Source organism: Nanorana parkeri, unplaced genomic scaffold, assembly GCF_000935625.1.
Source record: "Nanorana parkeri isolate BGI_ZX_2015 unplaced genomic scaffold, ASM93562v1 scaffold153, whole genome shotgun sequence".
In the NCBI taxonomy this organism is placed as follows: domain Eukaryota; kingdom Metazoa; phylum Chordata; class Amphibia; order Anura; family Dicroglossidae; genus Nanorana; species Nanorana parkeri.
The window spans coordinates 1,841,723-1,868,484 of record NW_017306421.1 but is presented as its reverse complement, the minus strand read 5'-3'; the positions used below and the strand labels follow the sequence as shown (position 1 = coordinate 1,868,484).

The following is a 26,762-nucleotide window of genomic DNA, read 5'->3' as shown; positions in this document are numbered from 1 at the left end:
CTTTTTCAATAAAGGAGAGTTTTGCACCTCAGCATGCAGGATTGGACAGATAAGGGCAGGAAGGCGCATACAGAAAAGTGTCCATATGCTCTCAAATGATTTTGTAACTCTGGCCCTGGTAAATGAACTGACAAGCGACAAACCTGGTCTCTATTTGCTTGCAATCCTTTGTATTAGAGTGAGTGATTTAAAGCAGCATAAGTTCACATCTTGACCTAAATTTTTCACCTTTCCAGGAAGCATAGCTTCAGTTCAGATTCAAGGCTTTGATGTATCCCTTTTTTGGGGAGAGTTCCAATAGCTGAAATGTGCCCATATGCTTGGATATGTGTGAGGTGAGCAAGAAGAAACTTTTTAAAAATATTTAATATGTGCACCCTTATAGCCTGTACCACGGAAAGGATCTGAGTGAACGATATATAGATTATACAAATTCATAGACAAGAAAAAATACGCTCACTACATTCCGGTCCCAAGTTCTCCTTGTGATTAATCTAGTACACTTTGTGACAGTTTTCCTGGCAGAGTTACTACATCATAAATATACAGTGCTCAGTGATATGATAAACATTCTGACAAATGCTGGCTGCTAACATTTAGAGTATGTAGGGCAATATAATATGTAAATATTACTCAGTGATTCCTTGTCCTGTTTTATTAACAGTATCCACTTTCTCAGATAAGGTATATACAGTTTGGTAACCATATAGCCAGCGAGTACTATGGGGACTCTACTATGTTTAACCGTATGGTCTTCAAAATGATGTGGGTGCTTCAACCGCCCAAAAAATGGCGGGATTTTCGGGATTCGGGTCCGAAAGTCAATTCGCTTGGGGGTTCGAAATTGTAAGAAAATTGTTAGCGGTAGTCTGTATGAATTTTCGTTTCTGGACGAATTTTCGTTGCAGCAAAGAGACATTAGACAGTGAGGTCCCCCCCCCCCCAATTGATACCAGACTTTTTAGGTCTGGTAGGAATGTTAGGAGGGACCGCCCAAGTTAGAAATTTAAAAAAAGTGCATATGGTTCCCCCCGAAAGCCATACCAGGCCCTTTAGATCTGGTAGGAATTTTAATGGGGAATCCCACCCCAAAAAATGAGGGGGAAAAACGTGGGGTCCCCTCTAACATTCCTACCAGACCCTTGATCAAGTGCCCCCCTCCCTGTGCCTTACCAGGCCACGTGCCCTTGGCATTGGGAGGGTGCCAATGCCTTACCAGTGGTTGTGGGGGTCTGCGGGCAGGGGGGCTTATTTGTATTGGGGTATCCCTTTAATTAGGGGGGCACCCAGATGCCCCCCCCCTTGTGAATGAGTAAGAGGTACTTGTACTCCTACTCATTCACTAAAAGGTTAAAAGTCAATGTAAATAAACACACTTTTAGAAACAAATTCTTTACTCGATTTTTACTTATCTCGATTTTTGACTATTCCTTTATTAAAAAAACAATTTGACATTCTCAGCTGTCATTGAACACCTGCTGCTCCATTTGGAGCAATGACAGGAAGCCACATTTGGTCTGTAACTCTCTCCTAAAGTTTTGTATGCAGTAGTTTGAGTGCATTTTACATAGGAGTGTATTTATCAAAAATAATCAGAGCCAATCTTCCTGCCAAACTGAATGTACATTTCCAAAAACAAATGTTAATAATATATTTTCTTTCCAGGTCGAATGTATTATCAAGAAAATACTCCAATATGGACACTAGATGGAGCTGAGGAGCATAGGAAAGAAGTATGTATTTCCTCCGCTCCATCTAGTGGCCATAATGTGGTATTTTTCTAATATTCCATTCAACCTGGGAAGAAAATATACTAATTACATTCTTTTTCGCCTCTATTTGCATAGAACAAAGGTACATGCAGTTTCATAGAACAAATGACTGCAATGTTTTTATAAACACACCCCATAGTGTGCAGTAATGGCCATCTCCCCAAGGTACTTACCCCATCACCTTAAGCTCATTTTGAAAACCATGGGAGTTTTTTCAGTCACTTTTGTTCATGCAAATACTGAAGGAGAACGGAAATTAATCTCATACAAACTTGTTACTGGGCCAGAGCAAGGGATTCTGAGAGATTCCCACATGCCAGTTACCATTTTGGTTAATACAGTCTTTCATTCGTTGATAAGAAATGCTGTCAGAAGACCTGTTACATTTTTTAGCAGTATTTTTTAAAAGTCTGTGATTATCTTAATTACTGCTATGGTGGAGAGATAAGGCAGCGTTGCCCAAACCTGCTGTTCATTTTTGTTGATATGTCACAGCTAAATTGCTGTGCTATGACGCTGATTATTGTAGCTGTGCTGTGCAGTATTACCTGTAAAACATACACTATTAGTGGGACATGCACACAGGTTTGGGAAACACTGAAACAAGGAGTCTAGTGGTCTCCCAGCAGTTCAGCAGGGCAGGTGGTGAGACATACTTGTTCCAAAACCTCTTATAACACCATCAGGCTGGTGTTATAAGAGGGTGGCACATTTGTGGGCCTAATCGTAAAGTACCTATCTGCTGCTAAAGGTGTATGGGCTGTCATTAGTCTAAATGGGGACTTACATGCTTGCAGCCCTTTTTTAATCATGCTGGCATACAGGAGTTGTATGTTTCCAGAAGGAGGGGGTCATGGTCCTGTTTCTTAATCTTTCATGATGTTCAGTGGGATCGATTTTGTCCAAATATGAACTACCATTTTTTCTGCATACTTCAAATTCCTGGACTTTTTTACGTTCCGTTGTACCTTATTTAGAAATCTTAAATGTTAATTAAACTGCCTTTTATTAAACCATCAGGGAAAGACTGGGAATAAAAAGTATCCCTGATGTATAAAACCCAGCAGTCTATGGATGAGAGAAAACTAGGCAAGGAAATAATGCCACTGTGGGACCCAGGTGGATAATTGAGCTACAATAACTTTAAAGCACTGCGCAAACTGCTGGCGCTATATAAAACATGTATAATAATAATAAATCAGGGCTGATTGATTCTCAGAGAGTGGCTGAGAATAGGAGTTCACATAGGCATCAACATTTTCAGATGTGTCCCTCTGTCCAATGCAGCAATTGCCAGATTAACAGAAAGTGCGTAGGGCAGTAACGTTTATTATATATATTGTCTCCACACCTTTGTGGGGCCTATGTAGATAAACAGTTTACAGTGAACTTTGCTCGTTCATTAAAACAGAGATGATCAATGGTCTGAACTACGCAAAGAACCATACGCAAGTCTCTGAATACCTTCAAACATTATGCAGAACTGTCCTTTTAACTAGTAAAAGATGTGTTGGATATGTTCAGAACCACGCAGTGTCCCATTTCACTTCATGCTGCAAGAACTACAATAAAGACAACATTTTGAAACTAAAAGGTGTGCGGACAACATATCCTTTACTGTGGCACCATCCACTAGTTGGTTCAGCACCCAACTAAAAGGGGCATATTGGTATGGTGTGCCAAGGAGATATCACCATGACTGTTGTAATATCAGAACCATGCAGGGTCCCTTAGTCAGACAAAGGGCCTGACGAAGGGACCCTTTGTGGCTATGATACATTGCCATTTCACCAAATGCTGCAAGAACTACAATAAAGATTACATTTTGATGCTAAAAGGTGTGTGGACATCGTAACCTCTATTAGTATACTGTGGCACCATCCACTAGGTGCTCCAGCACCCAACTAAAGAGGCCAATTGGTATGGTGTGGTGCAGCCGAGTGAATGACCGATCTGAAGTGAAGTGAGCCGAACACTGTTCGGCTATTCACTTCAGGTTGGTACGGCTAATTTCAGCCGTACATCGGCTGAAATCAGCCGTACATCGGCTTGCTTCGTGTGGCTTCGGGTCGGCCGAACATGCTCAGCATGTTCGGCCGACCTGAAGTGCAGAAGGAGTTCGACTCAGCCGATCCAACATCTGGATCGGCTGAGCCGAACCTCCGGCAGGTCCACTCGGCCAGCTTCGGCTTTCAGCACGGCTCAGCCGAGCCGATGCATATGCGTTCGGCTCGGCTGAGCCGCTCGGCCATGATCGGGAGCTGTACTGGCTATTGTGAATAGCCCGTACAGCACCCCTTCGGTTCTACGGTTCTACCGCACCCCTTCGGTCGCCCGAAGCTACGGCCAGATTCTTCGGCAGCTTCTTGAATAGACCCCAAAGACTGATATATCTCTCAATATATATATACTTTTTTTTTGAGTGTGTATGTGTATATGTGTGTGTGTATATATAAGATGATAAACGAGCAGAGCGGCTTCTGTTTATTCTCATCTCCCCAGGGCCTTTGGAGCTTTGGCAATCAGACACATAGAGGATCTTAACCCCATCGTGCTTCCATTTGTTGAACAGGGTGTCTCCTGCTGTACGAAAACAAAAACCACTACAGGTTAATGTCACACAGAGACATAAAATGACAGTAAGAGCACCCAGAGCCTGTTTTTTATTTTATTTTCTCCTTGGGTACATTGTAATATTGTGGCTTGTTCCAGCAATTGTAATTTGTACTAGTAACCGTGAAAAGGAAACATTTCTCCTTGTACAAACATGAGTCGTTAAACTGACTACCTTGTGTTGGATGCATGTAAACATTAAAACATTGCTTTTTAGAGGCCCTCTCATGACAGCTGAAGTGAAATGTACTATATGAGAACATTTTTTTAAAGGTAACTTTATTCTATTGTTAAATGGCGTGAGCTCTGTATTAAGAATATTTTAATGAAATGTATCTAGGACAACACTAATATTGCAAATCCTACTGACTTTACAAATTGCATTTGCCTGAGAAGTTTCTACATGTGTTCAGTAGAGGCTAAGCAGAAGGAAACTGCAGTAAAAATAGAAGTGTCCAAAGTGAAAAGGTCACAGCTCTAGAACAATGATCATCTCTGATGTGTTACTTTATCACCATAAAGTGGACCTGTCATTAAAATTCACACTTCATATGAATCAATAGGGAACATATAACAGGATTTGGGGGTGCACTTAGAAACTTGACTGGTGTGCCATTTTATAATTTGGGTAAAGCAGGCCATACACGTATAGATATCGCGTTCAGCCCATGACTCAGTTGACTCAGTTGCACTCAATTCCCTACTCCATTCACCCATCCTCCCCAACTCTCTTGACAGCTGTTGTATTCTGACAGTTGGCACCCAAGGCTGTCAAAACACCTGAACAATGATTGCTCAAAATTGTCTGTAGCCACTGTTTGGCCTGCAATTTTCCGCCCGGCTCCTTCAATTTTTCTTTCACAAAGTTTTATTAGATTTTTAGTATAAAATATAAACATGTAAACTGAGAATCAGTGCCCTACAGGGATCAGGGGACAGGAGGAAATAGGGTCAACAAATCATCCCAGCAGTGCAATTCAATCTTTCAGACCCAATTAAGCCTGAAACACAACATGTTAGTTAGGATGAAGAATAGTGGGAAAAGGCGCCCAAGACTGTTTTCTATATGGGTCAGACAAAAGGGGTATAGGCCAGTAGTTGCACAAACGAGGGGTCATAGGGAGAGAAAGGGGAGAGGGGCCAAGGAAGAAAGAGCAAAGAGTGAAACAATAGAAAAAAAAGAGAAGGAGATAAGTGGAAAGAGAAGGTAGAAGAGGAAAAGAAGCAAAGTAGGAAGTTTCGAAAGCATTGGACCATTAAATGGATAACAACTGGGACCTCCTTCAATTTTTCAATCAACATTTGTTAAGCCGGGTGTTGCCAGCAGGGCCGCACCCAGATAGAAATCTTTTCAGGATATATCGCCAGTTTTAGGGACCGCACTTGTCAGAGGTGCCATGACATGGCAGCGTGGCTTCCACGTGTATTTGCAAATGTATGCAACAATAACCTCTGCTTTTAACCTGAGTTGTTGAAAAACAGCAGTCAGGTTTTTTGCTGGCTAGCTTGAAACTGTGCTAGGGACCCCTTTTCTATTGTTTTGTATATTCACCTTCACATGTCCCTTTCCTTTTTGCTAGTTTTAAACAGATCAGAGCAGCTACCATTGTTGGTCTTTTCAACAGGGCACATCAGCATAACCAAAAAGTACCTGTTTGTATAAAATCAACTGCTTCTGAGCTGCCTTTCCTAGACTAAAATCACACAGTCCTCTGTACTAGGATCTGTACAGCAATCTGGGTTTCAGTATAAAATGCAGAAAGTTTATTGTCTTTATGCAAAGTAGTAACAGACGGCAGGGCACAACTATTATATGTATACATACAGTATGTATATATGTAGCACCCTAGTGGAAAGGGTGTTATTAAATTTAGTGTTTATCAGATTGTATGTGGTGATACCAATTTGTAGTTTTATTTCATGTGGTTTTTTTCCTCCTCAACAATATATCATTGTTTGCCAGAGGTACTGCACGGTGTTGCCTGGTGATAGAACAGAGCAACCAATGGGATTGCTATGAGTAGATATCCATCTCCAGCCAATCACTGTTGAATGATAGCCAGTGGTGCATTGTGGGAGAGGAGATAAATATTTTTGGCGGACCACGTGAGCTCTCTCTTCCTCCTCCGGGCCCTACCTGTGGGGAGGCTGCGCTGGACTGCCTGAGCTGGTTAGGCCTAAAAAGCCTGGGGACTAGCCATGGGATCACCCTGCAGCCTGGTAGCAGCAGGTCCAGTGGTTGCTACTGCTAAAGACAAGGATCAGTAACTTCTACCTCATGTAATGCTGTGTCTGGTGTTCGACCTGCTGTGAATGGAAACATTAACTACACTCTCTGAAAGCCATGGAGTCTACATCTGCCTGGATGATCCTAACTCTCCTCTACCTCTCTCCCTGAAGTTCTGCAAATAAAAGTTTCAAGCATCATAATTACAGTCTGGACCTCACTTCAGTCGTTCAACAGAAGGGTGGTAAGTGCTGATGGGCAGCAGCAAGCAAATGTATCCCTAGACCAGAAGAATCAGAGCTGTCATAATCCATAGAAACCGACCCTAGTACCAAGGTGGGCTGATGTAGTGTGGATCCATAATTTAGGTTTCTTATAGATGAAAGACAGGGAGACCCATTAGTTAAGTTTACTGTAGATCACCCCTTCAGAGCCACCGATAGTGTTATCCTGTGCTGGGATAGCGCTGACCGGGAAGGGGGGAGCACTACATATACAGAGAGTCCCCCCCCCCCCCCCCCCTCCCTTTTTAAAAAAAATGCTTTACTTCAACTTTAAATGAGCCTGATTTACTAAAGAATATCATTCTTACCAACTGTTCTGGATTTACTGGGACAGAACTGCTTTTTTTTCATCTGTCCTTTGAAGTCTGTGTGATCTGCGCTGGCATGGTCAATTTGGAGTCCAATGCACCCCTCTTCAGGACTTGTTCACACCATTAGCTGGCTGCTGGTGTGAATGTTGCATTCGATCAAGACGCATCCCATTTTTTTTTGTCACAAGTTCTACGAGCACACCATGGTGCAATGAGGTTGTACCACATCATTTGCCATTTCAAAGTGTATGCCATTGGGTAACAAAAACAAAAGATCAAAGACTAAACCGATATGGCTAAATAAAACTGTAAAACTACATGTTAAGGCAAAGAGAATGGCATTTATAAAATATAAGATGGAAGGGACGGCATTGGCATTCCTTAAATACAAGGAATGTAACAAAAAATGCAAACTAGTAATTCGGGAAGCTAAAATAGAATGCGAAAAGCTACTAATATATAACAGTAAAAAGGTAAGAAAGGAGCAGATAGGCCCAATAAAGGATGAAAGCAGGAAGTTACTCACAAGTGACAAGGAGAGGGCCGAGGCGCTGAACAATTTTTTCTCCTCAGTATACACTCAGGAGGTAAACGGGTTCGACGTACGTGATAAATCACATAGTTCAAGCGATAATATACCACAATGGTTGACGGAAAGCGGAATAGAACATAGACTTAAAATGCTCAATGCAAATAAAGCAGTTGGACCAGATAACCTTCACCCCAAGGTACTTAAGGAATTAAGCCAGGTTATAACAAGACCATTATTCCTAGTTTTTAAGGAATCCTTAGTGACTGGTAGGGTACCATGTGATGGGCGGAGGGCTACCGTAGTTCCAGTCCATCGGCAGTGATTTCAGCCAAGAGTGTAGATTTGTTCAAGAAACGTTTGGACAATTTCTTGAGGGACCGTAATATCCAGGGATACCAGTATCCCTAAGAATGAGATGATGCGTGGACCTATATGGGTTGGACTTGATGGACGTATGTCTTTATTCAACCCCAAATACTATGTAACTATGTAACTATCATAGTGGTATGAACTGTGCCCACCCTTCAAACATCTATACGTTGGCGGCGCCATCTGCAGTCACTTCAAGCACCCACTTACAGACTTGTAATGATAATCCCGGTAAGGAGTGCAGCAAGAAACTTAATTTGTATTTGGTGGGTCAGAGGGGTGCTACACTTTAAATTGTGCAGGGCAAAGCAACAGGTTTGCTTTGCTGTCCCTTTCCCTAGGTGCACATACTCATCTTTTCCTTAGCTCCCTACTGCTTTTGCCTAGAAAGACCCAGGTTCTTTTCCTACCCCTTGTGGCAGTGCTGGGCCAATCACCAAGTACCAGCGCAGTCAAATGAAAGGAAGAGGAGTGATCAGATGTGGCTCCATAACCAGAAGTACTGTGTATTTTCTTTGCTACAAGCCGCATACATTTAATGTCTTCTCATTAAGTAATGGAGGAGCCGAGCGGGGGCACCACTGAGGAGCTATGCTTGGTATATTAGTTGCCCTTAATACAGCCTTGCATATGGGGTTATTATCAGGGAGATGGCCAGGTTGATCAGAAGCTCAGAAGGCAATAAATCAACTCACAGAAGAAGGCGATCAATGTGACTAGTAACTTCAAAGACTCTCCTCTTCTAGAATGGAGACTTCAGAGGGTTAATAATATAGCATTGTACCTGTGTTATCTTTACATGCACACTGATTTACTGTGTTTGTTGGCTTAACAACCTCAATAGTGGGGCCCCCTCACATTCCCAGGCCTTATAGCAGCTGTGTGTGCTGCTATGACTTTAGTTATGCCACTGGATTGGTTTAAACGTAGCAGAGTACCCAGCTACTTAAGACTTTCTGGGTATAGTGTTATCAGACTGTGTAAGCCTTATGGAGCAGGTTGGTTTTTAATCACAAAGGAATGTTAAATACAATTTTTTTAATATATGTATAAAGAAAAATATCCATCACTTGGACAAATCCATTCACATGAGAATGCTGGAGTGAAAGGGTTGAACTGACAGCTGAGCACATTTTTAAAAATGTATTAATTTCTACGGTTGGCCAGCGCCAGTGTATAGTGACAGATTGTAGCTTCATGGAATCTAGTTAAAAAAAGTCAAAGGTGTCTCCTAGGGCTGCAACAACTAATCGATTAAATCGATAATAATCGATTATGAGCATAGTTGGCAACTATTCTCAGTATTGGTTAGTTGGTTGGAGGGTGGGGGGGGGGGGGGAGAGAAGAGATTTTTTTTAATGCAACCGATCGATTTGTTGGACCAAATAATAGGGCATCTAATCGATTATGATAATATTCATTAGCTGCAGCCCTAGTGTCTTCCATGTTTATGTTTAAGAGGAGATGCTTACGACACAAGGTATCTTCCTGCCCAGCATGCCCACCCATGCGTGGACTGTCTCAGCAGGTATGTCTGAATTCAGGCCCCTGAAAAGTGGGGAGTGTTGCCCCTGGGTGGGGTTTATGTGGATCATAGGAAGACCTTCTGTAGTGGTAACTCTCTAGGGAGCTGCTGGTAATTCTGGGTGCTCCTATCTGTCCAATGACTACCTGCTGTGTATCTGGTCCCAGCAGCTTATCAACAAACCTCTGGCAACAATCAGGCCCCAGACTCTTGGTTCTTTTGACTATTTATTGCAGTACTCAAATACAGGAGAGAGGGTTTAGGGGTGCAAGATACCTAAAGCATAAAAATGAAGGACAGAGACTTGTATCAGCAGTAGGCCCTATGACAGCAACCCTGAAAAGTAGTTGTTGATAGACAAAGGACAGCCAGATAAATCGGTGACCATCTGAGAGCAGTCATGGTGTTTCCTTGCTCCTGAATCAGTCTTCTGTTCCTCTGTAAGCATACAAAAATACCTGAGCCCCTAGGCAAAGATCTCTCTTCAAAGGTCCAGACCGCAGCTTCCACCCAGCTCCTCTGCGACCCTCTTCAGGCAAGAGTGTATCTGTTCATCCCAGCTTCTTTTAGACATGCACTTAAGCAAGTGACAGTACCCAGGGCCTTCAACACATGGCTCATGCTGAGGCCAGGGCCCTGACAGAATTTCCTCAACAATCCCCCTTGCAGGGAGAACTCCCAGTAGAGAGAGATTTCTGGAAAGGTGCCCCCAACATTTATCATCTCCCATGTCATACCTCTAAACACAGCTCTTCAGGGATTGGCTGGATCAGATAAATATTAATAACTCAGGGACTGACCTCCCAAAACTACGTACTGTATCCATCAAAGTAACAGGCGAAAGCAATCAACCCACTGAGCCTAGGGAAGACCTGCAAAACTCTGAAAAGCAGATAAACAGATGCTGAGGCTGGCTACAGCCCAACAGTAACACATTCTAAATTTATTAGAGACACAACTGCATATGGCACGGTCGCTACATATACATTCATCCTGATTGCTACTTTGTATCAATTAACCTAATTCAACTTTCTGATGTAAACTCCAATTTTATAATCTAATACAAAAAAATTTATAGACCCCAAATCACCACCACTTTAAAGAGACCCTGTCACCAACTTGCAGGTAAAACCATGAAATATTTTAAATTCTTACTTGTATAGTTTTTCCTTTCCACAAATGAATTGTTATTCACTTGCAGTCTGCTGTGAATTTGCTAGGGAATTTGACCACTCCAGGAAGAGTGCTTTTCCTAGCACATTCCTTCCTCCTAGCAAATTATAGCCCTCTCCTCTTCTAGGACTGTCCAATTACTGTCTTTACTGGCTCAGCCCCTCCACCTTACCTCTCACCTCTCTGCATGTAGCTGCTGAAAGAGGAGCGAAGGAGAAAACTATTATAAAGTTACTTGAGGCCAGGTTCACACCTGCGTGATCTGTGACCGCGCGGCCATCGTGCAAGATACTGCGCAGATTGCCATGCGGTCACAGAGTCGCCCACTACCGCTGATTGTGCTGGTGGTGACATTATTTTCTAATGGCACTGCAGTCGTGCCGGGCAGATCATGCAGATTCCGACATGCTGACATCACATCTAAGACGATGGTGCCCAGCAGCAGTCTCGAGATTTTTGGATTTCTGCATAAGGGAGGCTTTTACATGCGTAAAATATGTTAATGCACATATAAGCTAATGAAAAGATTATCAGTGAAACTAATGGTCTGGTGACAGGGTCTCATAAAAGGGAACTTACACTAATAAAAATATGGAGGCTGAGATTGCGTTACCTTCCTCCAAAACTGACATAGAAGAAACATGCACCAAGTGAGGTCAGAGCTCTTGATCTGCATACCTGTATAAGATCTTTTGGCAATGGCAGACTATGTATTATTCTCTGTTATTCTTTTTTCTAACTCTCATAAGTAATACTTTAAGTTGGAACATAGGGTTGTAGCTGGGTTTCTGTCTGGTACAGTTATAGCTCTTACCTAAAATGTGTCAGTAACATATAGAGTAAATTTTCCATAATTACTAACTGTTAATTCTAGACACCTTATTATTATTATTAGTATTTAAAAAGACAAAACCATTAATCAACATCTCACAGCAAATTACAAACCAGCTAAACAGGATAATTAGGGTTACACTGAAATAAGGCCTTAAAGCAAACCTGTTCTTTGCCACTCACATGCTGCTCCTTTCGATGCCAGGATTTGCCCAGTACATCTTGGTATGGAGTAGCATTTGACTCACCCATGTGACAGTGCTGAACCATTTACAGGGAAGTCCATAGTATTATGTAAGCCATGATTCTGGTGGCTTTTAGCATACACAGGATGATGCTTTCACTCCAGAATGCTGAACAGAAGTGGAAAAGGGAGAAGGCTGAACAGAAGAGGGCAAGTATGTGGTCTGCAGAGGTCTATACTGTATTGAAGTGAACCTTTTGCTCTGCCTGCTCTGCTTTTCCAGATTTACTTTAAGCATAGTGTTTTTCCCCATAGTTCTCTTAAGGGTCACGGGAGGACATATACTAGCGTCCTCCTGTGACCCAAAGCTCAGTATATCGTGAGCTACAGCTCGCTGTATACTGAGACTGCAGCAGCCGGGACAGATGCTGGCAATGCTGTCGAGATCCACCCAGCTGCGTGAGTGACAGCTGGCTCTGCCTATCTAGAGGCAGAGCCAACTGTGCCCGCTCTCTCCCCCGTCCGTTCCTCCAGTCAGCACTGGAGGATCAGAGCAGGGAGGGGGGAATCCCTGCAGGGAGCGGTGACTGACAGTCACCGCTGTCTGCAGGGAGATGATCGAGAAGTGAGCGAGTGATGGTATGCGTTCGCTCACTTCCCGATCTAATGAGCCGACGTGTGACAGTTTCATTGTCACAGGTCGGCTTGAACTATGAGGATGAGTGATTTTCACTCACCTCATAGTTCTCCTTTAAGCAATGAAAGCCTACCTATTTTCACTGGAACACATGTTCAGTAGTGTGCAGGGGATCTCAATGTAACCAGGAAATGCAGTGCACTTAATAAATAGCATAATACAGAAGGCTGGGGACTTGGGCTTCTTTGGGAAAAAAAGTCCCAGCTATGAATGGGACAAGGAAGCAAGGATGGGCATGTCATGTAAGATCTCATAACTTAATTTTCATATTTTAATTAAAATAAGATAGTCTAGGGTGATAAGCACTGTTGTCTCATTTTCTGTATTTATAAAGTGTTAATTATACTACAACCTCATGATGCTAATTACTAACTTATCAAAGTTGCACATGTTCTGTGGTTAATTAGATTCAGTCCAATCCTTTTCTACACCTAATCAGTCACAGATACCGTACAGTTCAAATAGGTCACTAATTAAAGGGAGGAACAGGTAACCCTGCCCTACTATTATTACAGAGGACATTCATAATCAGATAATGCACATTTCTATTTTAGCATTATTCCAAGAAAACAGATGTTTGTCTTGTGCATCCAAACTGCGTTTCTTCATGAAACTGATTTTCCATTTTTAGGTGATCCTATAAGAAGGGGCATATGGTAGCTGCCATTGCTGAATTGTGTTTAAAGGTAAGGGCTCCATGCCTGCTGTTCTCTTGAGTCATTAAGCAAGCACATGACCAGTAAAGTACACTTGTTCTAAGTCAATGACCCAAGGTTTTGAAACATTGATAAGATTGTTAACATTACACTGAGCCTAGCCAATACATAGCTAAACCATTGAAAAAAGTCAGTCTCTGGGATTCAGTTCAGGAGGGTAAACTGAATGTTATTTAAAGTAAACTTGTGCTGCCTAAAAAAGGCAAGTAGTGGGCAAAGGACTAGTCACATGTATTGCTTGTACACTCCCGGCAGCTTATCTTTTCCCAACTAATGACTTACCATTTCTTGTTCTGCATTGTGTTTTTGTGTGGAGGCAGCCATCTTGGTAGAGGATATGTCACAGACAGCCTGAACTAATGGTAGGCTTCTGAGAATTCAGTTTGCACTGTAATTGGTCATTTTTTAAGCAAATTCAGATTCATTGTTGGACCTATTTTTTCTCTTAAACAATTACATTTTGTTAACTGTCACAATTTACTGCACTATCATTCCTGCCCATTAAACAACATATGTTTTTTTTTGTTTAGACAGTCTTCAAATTCCAAAGCACAAGAGATGCTTATCAGGCTTGTGTTATAGCTTTTTATGGCCCACTCCTAATGGGGCACAATAAAGCACTAAGTGTCAGCCAGAAGACTTGACAAATCCCAGTCAATACACATAGATGGTCTGGACTGATAAGGGCCAGTTGACCGTTAACTAGCCAGCCAATAAAACTAGTATCCAAGTTTCACCCAACGTTCATAACTTTGGACCTGGGGGTGATACATTAATAATGAATATACTGTATAGATCTGTCAGGCAATTCTGATGTCATCCATTTGTGTGTTTAAAGGGTTAACTATGGAGTTAACCCACCCCAGTGACAATGATTCTCAGTCTGCTGCCCTTAGATTGTTGTCCCACGAGCTGGAAAATCTCTGTGCAGGTTGAGGCTGAGAGTGTTATCGTCACGTTTTGGTATCAGCAAGGTAGGTTCAGAACCATGTATCGTCACGTATTGGTGGCAGTACAGTGGGATCAGACCTGCCATTTGTCACAGAAAGTCATATGTAGGTCAGAAGGAGGTCAACTGCGAGTTAAATGCTCCTGTCAATAAATTATGAATGATCTCAGAAGTAAATTAAACTGCTGTCAAACTGATGCCATTAACACCCAACGCCTGTTAACACAGGCCCTGACATAGCATTGAATAGTAGTAAAACCAGAGGTCCTAATCCTTCCCACTTTATTTAAAGGAGAACTATGAGGTGAGTTATTTTCACTCAACCTCATAGTTTGAGCCGACGTGTGACAATGAAACTGTCACACGTCGGCTCAATAGATCGGGAAGTGAGCGAACACATACCGTCGCTCGCTCACTTCTCAATCATGTCCCTGCAGAGAGCCGTGACTGTCCGGTCCTCCAGCGCTGACTGGCGGAACGGACGGGGGAGGGGGCGGGTACAGCTGGCTCTGCCTCTAGAAAGGCAGAGCCAGCTGTCACTCACGCAGCTGGGTGGTTCTCGACAGTAATGTCGGGATCCGTCCCGGCTGCAGCGGTTTCTGTATACTGCGAGCTGTAGCTCACGATATACTGAGCTTTGGGTCACGGGAGGACGCTAGTTTATGTCCTCCTTTTAAATTAATTTAAAAAAAGGTTTGGGCTAGCATACACTTTAAATGATACTGAGGAAATGAGAAAAATGAAGACCACATAACAATATATTATAATTTTACCCTCACTTGGCAACATATTATTGAGAAGTGGACAGTTGAATAGAGATATAAATACTATATTATTTAATGAGATTACAATGAGAAGATGAGCCTGTGTATACACTTCTTTCTCTCCCATATCCCCCATTGCAAATATTACTGCAGACAACAGCTGCCGGACAGCAAGCTCCATCCTTTTGTTTATAGGTCAAATACATTATGGCATTATAGATAATACTTTTGCATTACCCAGGTACACAAGCCTTTATTATAAGGGCTAACGTTTTTTTTATCGCTTTCTTAGCTGGTCTTAGCTGATCTTTTTGTGCATTTTTCAAAATGCTGTCACCCCCAATATGACAACTTTTAGTATAAATAGTGATAAATAAATGCAAAGGTGCAATTAAGTCATTCTCTTCTACGCAAATTTATAAATTTTAGAGCAGATATTCAGACTGGTGTTTAGGTGACTCCCAAAGCAAATACTAGAGTTTAGAAGTAGGAGGTACACACATCTTAAGTAGAACTTTGTTCAAAAACATTTGTTTTAGGGATGATTGTTCGCTTTTTTTTTTTAAGTCAATAGGGTCAAATTGATGATCATTTGTTGACCGTGGTGACAAAAAAATCAAAGGAGCAGTATGGAAAATTTTCCTTAAACAAACACAATTTTAACAGTGATTGTGGCTTTTGTTTTTTTTTGTTTTTTTTATAAATTCTTAGTGAACGTGGCTTTGGTTTGGAAAACACCATTCGTAAACAAAATTTTGAACAACATTCCTCAAGTTACTGATGTATTATGTTATGACAAGGTTTTTCATTTGACTGTTTGTATGAAAATCTACCTCAGTATTTATTAATTCTGTTGGACTGAAATCACATTGGGCTGATTGCAATTATCAGCCATGTACAGTGCAGGACAGAAGACCCAGAAGGGAGCAGTGTGTCCTGATGAGAAGTCTGTTTTTTATACATAAAAGTAAACTGGTGTTCAGTATAGTTACTCCACACTGAAGGCATGCTTGCATGCATGATCAAATAGCCTGTAGAGGCCCCCCAGTAGCCTGAAAACCCAGAGAGGTCTAATACACAAATATTAACTTCACTTTCTAAAGACCCCCTCATTTCTATTGCACTTTTGGTGGACTGCCTCACTGCCCAGTAGTGGAGAACAGGAAGTGGGAGGGGCATAGCCAAGCATGGCTTGAGGAACTGAACCTCTTATTTGCATACTGGAGCTGTTTAGGCTTTAGCATTTCAGGGAGCCCTACTGGCTCTGTCACCAGAATTCATGGTGGTTTGCAGTTCAAGGTAGTTGAATGCCACTTTAAGCCCCATATTCCTGCAATGCACCAACAGCTATTTACACTGAACCTGCATATGCATGTTCATGTATGCATATAAGATAGGGACCAAAGATTGTAAGCTCCTTGAGGGCATGGACTGATGTGAATATACAAAATGTGAATCGCTGTGTAAATTGATGGTGCTATATACATTTCTGCAATAAATAAATCAGTCACATGCACCTTGTGATCCCCAGTAATTAGATGTCACAGTCATTGTGCCCTGTAGCACTTTTATGAAATGGTCATATTCTCTTCATTGTTGTTACCTAATAAGGACCATGATGTAGGGGAAGGGCGGCGCCATCAGCCTGAACATGTAGGTTTAATGCATATTGTAATGCCGTGTTAAGAAACAAAGCCACAAATGCATTCACAAACAGGGAGCGATATGCTAATTACTAGTAATTTATTCTAGCACCAAAGATAACTCAAGCTAGGAATATGGAAAGTAAAGGGGATTTCTTATCTAGGAATATTTGATAGGATATGCGGAAAGAGCTTTTTGATTATAAGAAATCTGTAGATTCTTAAACGTCACATTTATCAGGATGATATTATAAAAAGAAGCTTAAACTAAAATCATCATCACAATGTGAAATATTTGGCACACTGTTATTAACTATACGAGTTGAATTTGCATAAAATTATATATCAGTAAATGTATTTTTGGAATAAATTTTAAGATGAAGCAAGATTCTTTTTTTTTCTCTCCATTTTCCATGCCGTCTGAATCAGTCTCTGTGGAGTAGTTTTATTCTCTGTAGAAAATAGAGGGTGACTCACAAATCAGCTAATGTTGTAGAACAACTCTTTCCATCGAGCGAGCCGCCACATTATGTTTTGTTATCTGCATTGTACACACACAATTTTACATAGAGCTGCACACAGATTTTTTTTTTTTTTTACAGTCTATTTCGGGTGAATGGGTCACTGGCAGAAAAAAACAGATCACTTAATAAAATGCCCTATTTCGTTAAATCATAGTATAGTACGTATAGTAAAATAATGCAAGCTGTATTCAAAAAGCGTGTAAGAGGGTGTTATTTTAAAAAATAGCAGAAAGGGAATTAACAGTTGTTAACACTTGTCAATAGCAACCTGCAAGCTTTCAGCTGTCATTTTTTTAATGTTTGATTTATTACAATTATTTATAGAGTACGACATAAACATTTATTTGTTTCCAATAAATTAATAGTCAAATGTAGATAGCACACAACTTGTGCTTCATAATGTATTAACTATACCAGAAAAATTAAAATACGCAAATTCTTTTAAGAATACCAAAAGACCATAGCATTCATTGATGCCATGCAATGCTCTTTTGGTACCCTTATGTCCCAGTATATTTGATGGATGTGTCTAGTGTGGGATGTGGATACAGATCTATATTTTATATACACATATATTTTCTACTCCTAGCATAATATTTCTTTGTTCTTATTCTCTATAACACAACTAAGCTCATGTTTCATCATTGTGCATTGCTGTGTTTGAGATTCAAATAAATTCAAATAAATCGTAATTCAGTACTAACAATCAGGGCCGTCTTTAATATTGATTGGACCCTGGGCAAACATTTTCTTGGGGCCCCCGCCATGCACTTATGCTCTCCAAAAGAGTAGATAGGAGGAGACATCATAGGGGGACGTCACCCCGCTTGACACATCACGCGGTCGTGCTATGGAGCATACGGCAGGGGCAGAGCAACACTATGCAATGCGGATCGCATAGTAAATAGAACGTGACACGTGTGCATCTTTTGCAGGCTCAAGGGGCAGCTGCTTTGGGCCCCACAACAGTGACTGGGCCCGGGGCAACTGCCCCTTTTGCGCTGCGTTAAAGACGGCCCTGCTAACAATCACCAACTGAGTCTTCTCTCTTACAACCACAATGTACCATTAGTGAAATAGCAGAGTCTCACTGGTGATAGGCTGCGCACATCCAAGACAGGGAGGTCTATAGCACATGTGAACATAAAACGGGACAAACTGCCTTGTCGTCTTGAAATATAAGTTTATTTCCATTCTCTACAAAATGTAATTGTAAAATGACTCCCTGTGCAATGTAATCTTTGTCCTAAGTACACGTCTTTCTAAGTCTACAGAATTGTCCCTCTGGGACATTACAGATTCATCTGGGATGGTTTCCAATTGCTACATGCAGATATGAGCTTTCTAATGTAGGTTTAAAAATGCGTTCATGATACAAAGTCTCCATTATCCATGGCCCAATTCTAAGTCAAGGAATGAGTTAACTCAATTTGATTTGGGTTATTACAACAATGTTAAACAAACTGCTGTAGATGATCAGGATGTCATCAATGTATCTTGCGAAAAGAACCAGGTTTGCCTCTATGGGTTCAAATATGGAAATGTTCCCTAACCCTTTGCATGTTCTCTGCCTGAAAGGCTCTGATGAAGGGGCATGGCCTCAGAAACACATTAACAATTCCTGATTTTACTACAGACCACAGGCTGGTGCCAAGCTCTTGTGAGACGTGTGTGTGAATACATAGTTAATTGAGCTATACATATCCAGTATGGTTCAGCAATGAGTTGATAAGGACATTTTCCTTTTAGCCTGTGAGTACCTGTCTTTTAATAGTACTTTATTCAAAAATATGTTTACAGTTTTGGGATTTTTGTCCACATTGGTCCCCAGGCTGAAGGGAAGAACAGAAGGCCCGCCATCTTTAAATTGCCCTTTCGCCCCATTCTATTGCCATTGCCAAGTATCCCTTTCTCTATCTAAAACAAAACAAATAAAGTTTTGGCTATAGATACTTCATCAAAAACACTGACAACAGTACATTACAGGGGAATACAAAAGTAAAAAACAGTTTAAAAACAGAACATAAATGACATTAAAACTAAATATCATACAGTACAAAATCCTATAACATGTCTTTCTTTTGTGTCACATTAGAGAGTAATACAGAAAAATATAACTTCAAGGGGCCATTTCTTATGCTAAATAGGGCATATCTATTCCTAACCACTTGTTTTTTTATGCTGAAAAAACTAAGTCTGGTAGTTTATGTCATGTAGATTCAGTGATGAAAACAAGTATAGGAAAAATTGTCCCCAGGGACAAATTATAAATCATGGCACACTTCAATGGTGACAACCTTTTGTTCAGACTCCATATTGTGTCATTCGAGTATTTTAGTAAAAACAAATGCCAGGTTGCAATTGGAGGCCTTGCTTAGTAACAGCTACTTTTCCAGTGTACAGACCAACAAACTAAAAAAAGGTAGATAGTTTCATGTTTCTTGGACTACAATGAGTATTCTGACTACTCTAAACATCTTCTGCACCCCGTGGCCCTTACAGTTTCTTTGCTGAATTTAGCAATAAATGCCCATATGTGGCTAGAAAAGAGGAGGTAAGTAAGAAAATCGGAGTCTGCATTTTAAAATGCAGACTTTCACCCCCTTTTACTAAAAATCACAGCAGCATGCAGCTCTGCATGCTGACTTAAAATCATCTTCCATTCATTAGTGAAACAAACTTGTTTTTCATTTACATACAAATAGAGTTCATCTACTTCCTGGTCCAGTTCTGGTGATATAATGTGCCAAGTTTTGCATCTTTGGAAGGTTACATCAGCAGAGCATTGCTGGGAATATCATCTGTAATCTCATGAGATCTCAGGGAAAGGCATTTTCCTCCCCTGAGATGATGTGCATGGCCACATGTCCTAGTCACATGTCTAGTCACATGTGCCAGAGTTCAAAGAAGCAAATGGAGAGCTAGTAATCTGCCCTTAGTTAACATGGCCACTGCCAGAAGACTTGGAAAGAAAAGGTATGCAAAGGTGTGCCAAGAATACAAAGCCTGCAATTATCTAGAGGTATCTGTTTGTAGATTGTCATTACTAAACATTTCTAAAGGTGTGTTTGTTGTTATTTTTAAAGATATGGGTAAAGGTCCACTTTAAGGCTTAGTGCTGCCCCCTATACTGCTGCCCTAAGCACATATCCACAAGTGTCATTATCGTAAATAGAAATGGTAAAGTATATCACCAGCACACCAAAGTAAAATCTTCAACAAGTGGTCATTTTATTGATGTACACACATCTCGTCATCAAGCAACATTTCGGGGCCATTCAGGGTCCCTTTATCAGGCATTATGGTAAATCTTGCATGCCATGAGACTGTCCTGGGATTTTAAACACAATTACAGCTTCCTATGGGTCCAGGCTGTGTCCCAGAACCAAGTGCTGGAGAAGTTGATCTAGCACCCAGTTCCAGCTCTCTTTAGATGCGGAGTGGCAGAGTGATCTCTTTCCTGGGGTATTTGGTGGGCACAAGGACTGTAGACTGTGTACAGTGCATATAGTATGTAGGCTCAGACTCTATTTAACTATGCTCTTTTAAGTCATGCCCAATATTCAGCACAATTTAGCCATGCCCAGTTATGGCACAGAACACCACACATCCCCCCCCTCCTTCCCCAAGGTGTCCTTCTTTCTCAAGTTTCAGAGTCGAAAGGTATGTTTTAGATGATAAAACGGCCTTTCCACACTGCTGCATTGTATTGCGGCACAGTGGGAAAAAGTAGCGCATACATCAACACACCGCTAAACACAGGGTATTGCGCTGCAATGCATGGCGCTGCGTAGTGCTTTGGGGTACCATTCAAATAAATGGCAACACAAAGCACCTTGCACATGGTACCAGATGCTAAGTGCATTATGCAATAGCATGCACTAAATGTAGGGATACAATGCGATGAGTGCAAAGCAGCAGTGTGAATTTTTCTAACCATTTTCGGTGTTAGAAATACACTGGCATTTCCCTTTACAGTAACGATAAAGCATTTCTTATTACAGTTTTTTGTAGAACAACTGTGAATATAGGCTGGTAGCTACAAGTTGAATGGTAACAAAACCATATGACAAACAGCAGTTTTCTCATGGCACCTACTTTTTACAGTATATGAAAAGCTGTCCAAACAAATCTATTGCTGTATAACTCTAAAATAGCAAAACGGTTGTTTTATCACCCCTGCTGATGAATAAAACCTACATCTGACAGGATAACTGCACTTTTTAAAGACGGTATACATAGCATAAGTAACATGTTTTACATTTTGGCATTGATATGGAAAATATGACTGATCATGCCAAAAAACTGTCTTTTATTTAAGGATAGCGATCATATTAATCCATTATCCATTATCCATTAGTATCACATAGTTGTTTGGCTCCTTTTTAAATCATAATGATAACAGAAATCACCCAATTGGCCCTGATCAAAACTTTACATACACTGGAATGTTTGGCCTTGCTACAGACACACAAGGTGACAAACACAGGGTGAAATGGCAATTAAAGGTTGATTTCCCACATCTGTGGATTTTTAAATTGCAATTAGTGTCTGTGTATAAATAGTCAATGAGTTTGTTGGCTCTCATGTTGCACTGAGCAGGCTAGATACTGAGCCATGGGAAGCAGAAAAGAACTGTCAAAAGACCTGCGTAACAAGTTAATGGAACTTTATAAAGATGGAAAAGGATATAAAAATATATCCAAAGCCTTGAAAATGCCACACTATAAAAATGGTTCAAGAATGGTTTGAGGAACACAACAACGAGTTTGAGGTGTTGACTTGGCCTCCAAATTCTCCAGATCTCAAACCAATCTAGCATCTGTGGGATGTGCTGGAAAAACAAGTCCGATCCATGGATGCCCCACCTTGCAACATACAGGACTTAAAGTATCTGCTACTGACTGCTTGGTGCCAGATACCACAACATACCTTCAGAGGTCTAGTGGAGTCCATGCCTCGACGGGTCAGGGCTGTTTTGGCGACAAAAGGGGGACTTACTCAATATTAGGCAGGTGGTTATACTGTAATGTTATGGCTGATCGGTGTGTATACATATATATACCTGTCTGTTGTAGGCATAACATAAAACAGCAGGTATTATATGTATTGAATTCTTCCTTTATGAAACTTCTGATGAAATTTTGAAAATGTTATATGGCACATTTTGTTAAAGCAAACCTATCAGTGTAGTACATCTGAGGTCACAGAGGAGGAGAAATAGGCACCCGCTTTTTTATGTGGATGTTTGAGCAGAGACATATCCAGAGGCATTAACTAAAAGCTGAACAAAACTTTTTGCAAACATTTTAAATCCGGGCTTTCGTTCTAGCACTTTAAAATGGGGTCTGTTTACAAAAAAAATTGCAAAGCAATTTGCCCTGTGAATCTCCAAGCACAATTTTTCTGTGTGAATAGAGGCAAAAACGAATGTACTTTGTATATTTTTTTTCAGGTCAGATGTAATGTAATGTAATACTGCATTATGGCCACTAGATGGAGCTGAGAAGCATAGGAAAAAAGTATTTATTTCCAAAGCTCCTCAGCTTCATCTATTAGCTATAAAGCGGTATTACATTACATTTAACCTGAAAAGAAAATATACAAAAAACATTTGTTTTTGTCCCTATTAGCACAGAACAAACTTTCTCAGAGATCCACAGAGATCTCTGCAAATTCTTTATAAATAGATGTATAAAACCTTCATTACATCATTAGAAATGTGAAGATATGGCTAGTCCAAGACAGATTAGATGTAAAGGTTCCTATTATCTATTATTATCTAGTCACTGCCGGAACTACCAGGGTTGTAGCGGTTGGCATTTGCGACCGGGCCCTGGCGTTGGGGAGGGCCCTGGAAAGGAAGAAGAGGGCCCTGCCCCAACACTGATATTTCCTCCTGGCAGGGCCGATGACAGCAGTGTGGAGTAGGTCCGGTCCTCTGCAGATAAATCTTGATGCTCACAGGCACGCCGTGTGCTGTGCACTGCACTGTGAGCTCAGCAGCATGTCCCGGGACACAGTGGTCCAGCTGGCCCCCACTTCCCTAGCTTTGGATCTCTGTAAAATCGATGACATGGCCGAGGGGGAGAAGGCAGCCAGATTTTTCAACAGGAAGTGCTTCTGAGTCTTAGGTGTTAGAAGATCCTTGAGACCCCCCAGGGGCTTTATGATCACAACATTGGGTGAGTCAGTGGGGGCTTTATCCCAGCACTGGGGGGCTTCATCACAGCAGTGTGGGAGTCATGGGGGGAGGGCTGCATCACAGCATTAGGGGAGTCATGGGGGGAGGGCTTTATCACAGCATTCGGGGAGTCACGGGTGGGCTTTATCACAGCATTGGGGGAGCTAGGAGGTGAAGCCAGGCTGGAGAAAGTAAAAGGTAGTTTTAGGTATTATTTTTTCAACACTTAAATGATAATAATTTCCTCCCAGCAGCACTAATAAATGATTATTGCCAGTGGGAAGAGGGGTTATTATTGCTGCCTGGGGGTTATTTTTTAATAACTCAATTAATATTATTTTCCACACAGGCAGCAATAACATTTAATCCCCCCCCCCCCCCCTCTCTGTCTATAGTGTTACTGAGATGCTCTCTTTCTACCCAAGTATTACTATGCCAATGCATCCTGCTATTCAATCTGTACATACAGATTCTTCCTTTTTTGTAAACCCAACCAAAACTTTTATCAAAAGAAAAGTAGCATGTCACATCACATATAATTGTACAGGTGCAATTTCAGACCGCCTATATCGGATGACATATAAATAAAATAGATAGTCACATACTTTCTCTCTGTCTTGTCCTTACATAGTACAGTGCAATTGACTTGTGCATGAGAAGTGCTATGCACTGGATTGTTCCTTGGCATTATTTTTTACAGGGGTCAGATGAGACATGGAGCACTGTCTTTTGCTGGCTTTTATAATTTATTGTTCAGTGTACTCAAATTCTACTTGACTGGGGACAGACTAAAATTCCAGCACTTTTACAACATTTACTTTATAAAAATGTTATCCTCTTCTCCCCAGTAAAATTAAAAAAAAAAAAAAACGGTGTTAAGAAAAGATTTACTTCCTTCTGTAATATGAACAAAACAGACTCATAGTGGAAAGTCCTTTATTAAATCAAGATTAGCATAGCAAAAAATGTCTGGTTTACTTGAGGCAGCATCAGATAAATCTAGTATGGAGTATCTGCCGAGAGATTCTGTAAATATGCTTGAAAGCTTTTAATTAACGGTATGACGTTGAAGCTGCTTGCATTCAAATTTGTATCTGATGTTAGATTTCTGTAAGACGCTTGCACTTAAAACTCCACAAAGTAGTGAACGCGCACTTCAAAAATAACACAAAACTAATAGGAAAGTTGTCGTATGTTTGTTTTCTCAGGTTTCAGTCTAATTCTGAGTGGGACCCAGTTCTGAGCAGAACCCAAGAGGTTTAGAAGAGACACTTCAGAAGGTAGTGTGGAGAGAACAGACGCTCCGCCAGTGAGCTGTGTATGTATGGATGGGACGTGTTTAGATTATCTGAGGGTGTCAACTGAGGCTTCTGAGAATTGGAGGAAAAAAGACATGGGGAGGAGGGAAAGGAGGCAGACAAAGAAGAAGGAATATCTGAATTAGGGCAAATGTAAAAAGGGGTTTGGTCATTGGCTCTTTGGGACATTTTTGCACATTCTTTTGGAATGTTTTATGCACATAATGTATACTCGTTCTTCCTACTATCTCAGTGGAGCTGGCACAGGTACTGACAGAATGCTGTAAAAGATATCTCAAACTTCCTATGCTCTCTCTGATCATCTGCCATGAGAAATGACAATAGATTATGACTGTCATGTTACCTTGTGAATTACAGTGAATCACTAGAAATAAGCTTGTTACCAGACTATGGCTACATTAAAGGGAAGATATTGGTAAATAATAGGAATCCATTTGTTCCCCTTTCAAACAATGCCTTTGACATTCAGAACTTATAAATGATGTAGATACAGAAACATTCCTTACAAGATAAAATAGAGTAACATTCATTTAAAGAAGTATACCATAGAGCACTATTCTATAGAATATAACATCACCCTATATACAGCCTTTTATAATAAGATAGAGCAATACGCAATGCTTATTTGCTATGTGGATCATTCAGATTTAATTTGCTTATTAAATAAACCTGTCATTACTTTAGAAAAGCTGCAGTCCTTTCTAGAAAACTAGTTTTCATCGTGTCCTCATGTCTCAGTACACGGAAAACAATCCCATTATCTTTATTCTTGTATTTGATAAGTCCTCCATATCATCCTAGTGGAAGATATTAAACAAACCTGTGGGGCCACCTTACTTAGTAAGTGGTTTGAGATCTTTGGATCCCACAACTCTAAGTGCCTGCAAGTATCTGCAGATTACTTCTAAAGTGCACCAAGATCCTTAGAATATGCAAAATGCTCTGAGAGATGGAAGTTCACTTTCTGGCCTGTCTTCATCTGACTGGTCAAATGCAACAGGCAATCTCAGTGGCCAGTAGGGAGAAAGAGAAACAAGGTCGGTGCTTTGCCATCCCAGCTGTGGTCACTATTTGCCTATTTGAGCACCCCAGGGTTTGTAGATCCCAGAGCAACGCTTGAAGGTATGTAGGTACCTATTGGCATATGGAGATACCTGCTGTAAGAACATGGGGCTAATTTACCACATACAGTAAGTTGTGTTCACAAGTGACTGCACTCTGTAGATAAAAGGAGAACTACACATGTCTATGCTTTGCAGCTAAGGAAGGCCATTAGCCTATATTTGGATTGCAGTTGCCATGGTGGTGCACATGACATTTGAGGGCTTGAAGGTTCAGTTGAGAGCTGAAATAAGCACACTGGTAACCCTGACAGTTGGTATGCCATAAAAGTACCTGTTTTGGGAGACAGTTAAATTGGTGGGTCAAGTTCCTCTTTCCATAATAAAGTTTATTGAATGCAAAAAGAGAACCATAACAGTAAAAAAAAAACAATCAATCAGTAAACTTGAGGTTACATCAGTAGGAACATATTGACAGAGGGGGTCAAAAGGTAGAAAACTCTAGCAAACACTTATAGAGTAGGAACATTACAAATATAATGTCGTATGTCGTTTGTGTTTTAAGAAAGCAACGAAATATGGTGATTAAATAGTCCATTTCAGTTATGACAAGTTCCTCCTTAATGTTCTCAGGAACAGCTCCACATGCTGTAAGAACACTAGATTACCTTGCATCTGTGAGATTATCTAATCACCATGACAGCCAATCATGGTGGTTCACTGGAAGTTTGTTTGCGTCCTTCTCTTTCCGTGCTCCGCTGAAGCTGCTGTGCAGAGAAAGTGAGTTATAAGGTTATTTTATGTGTAAAATAACCCCAAAAAAACCTTTCCTATGCTATCCAGTTCTGAATAGTTTTAGCTATACATACACTTTAACCAATGCGCGGCTCCTTGCAGTGGGAGCTCTCTCTGTATTATTTATCAGTAGATTACTGACATTTATTAAATCAAAAAGGACAATCAGTTTCTACAGCCACCAATGACTATTGCAGGTGTATCTTCATGCTTCTATTGAGCTATAATCCCACTACCCAGAAGTGTATAGCTGTAACATTGGCATTAGCACCTGCTGTTAATGATTCAT

At 40.8% G+C, this 26,762-nt stretch overlaps 1 protein-coding gene across 1 annotated transcript in view; it reads left to right on the top strand.

Annotated features, from left to right (window-relative positions):
* The first annotated feature begins 285 nt into the window (after positions 1–285).
* Positions 286–26,762, top strand: part of CHRM1 (cholinergic receptor muscarinic 1) — an 80,496-nt gene continuing 54,019 nt past the window's right edge. Inside the window, exon 1 of the mRNA XM_018554293.1 lies at positions 286–335. The gene's annotated coding sequence lies outside the window, so the exon portion shown is untranslated. The remainder of the gene's footprint in view (positions 336–26,762) is intronic.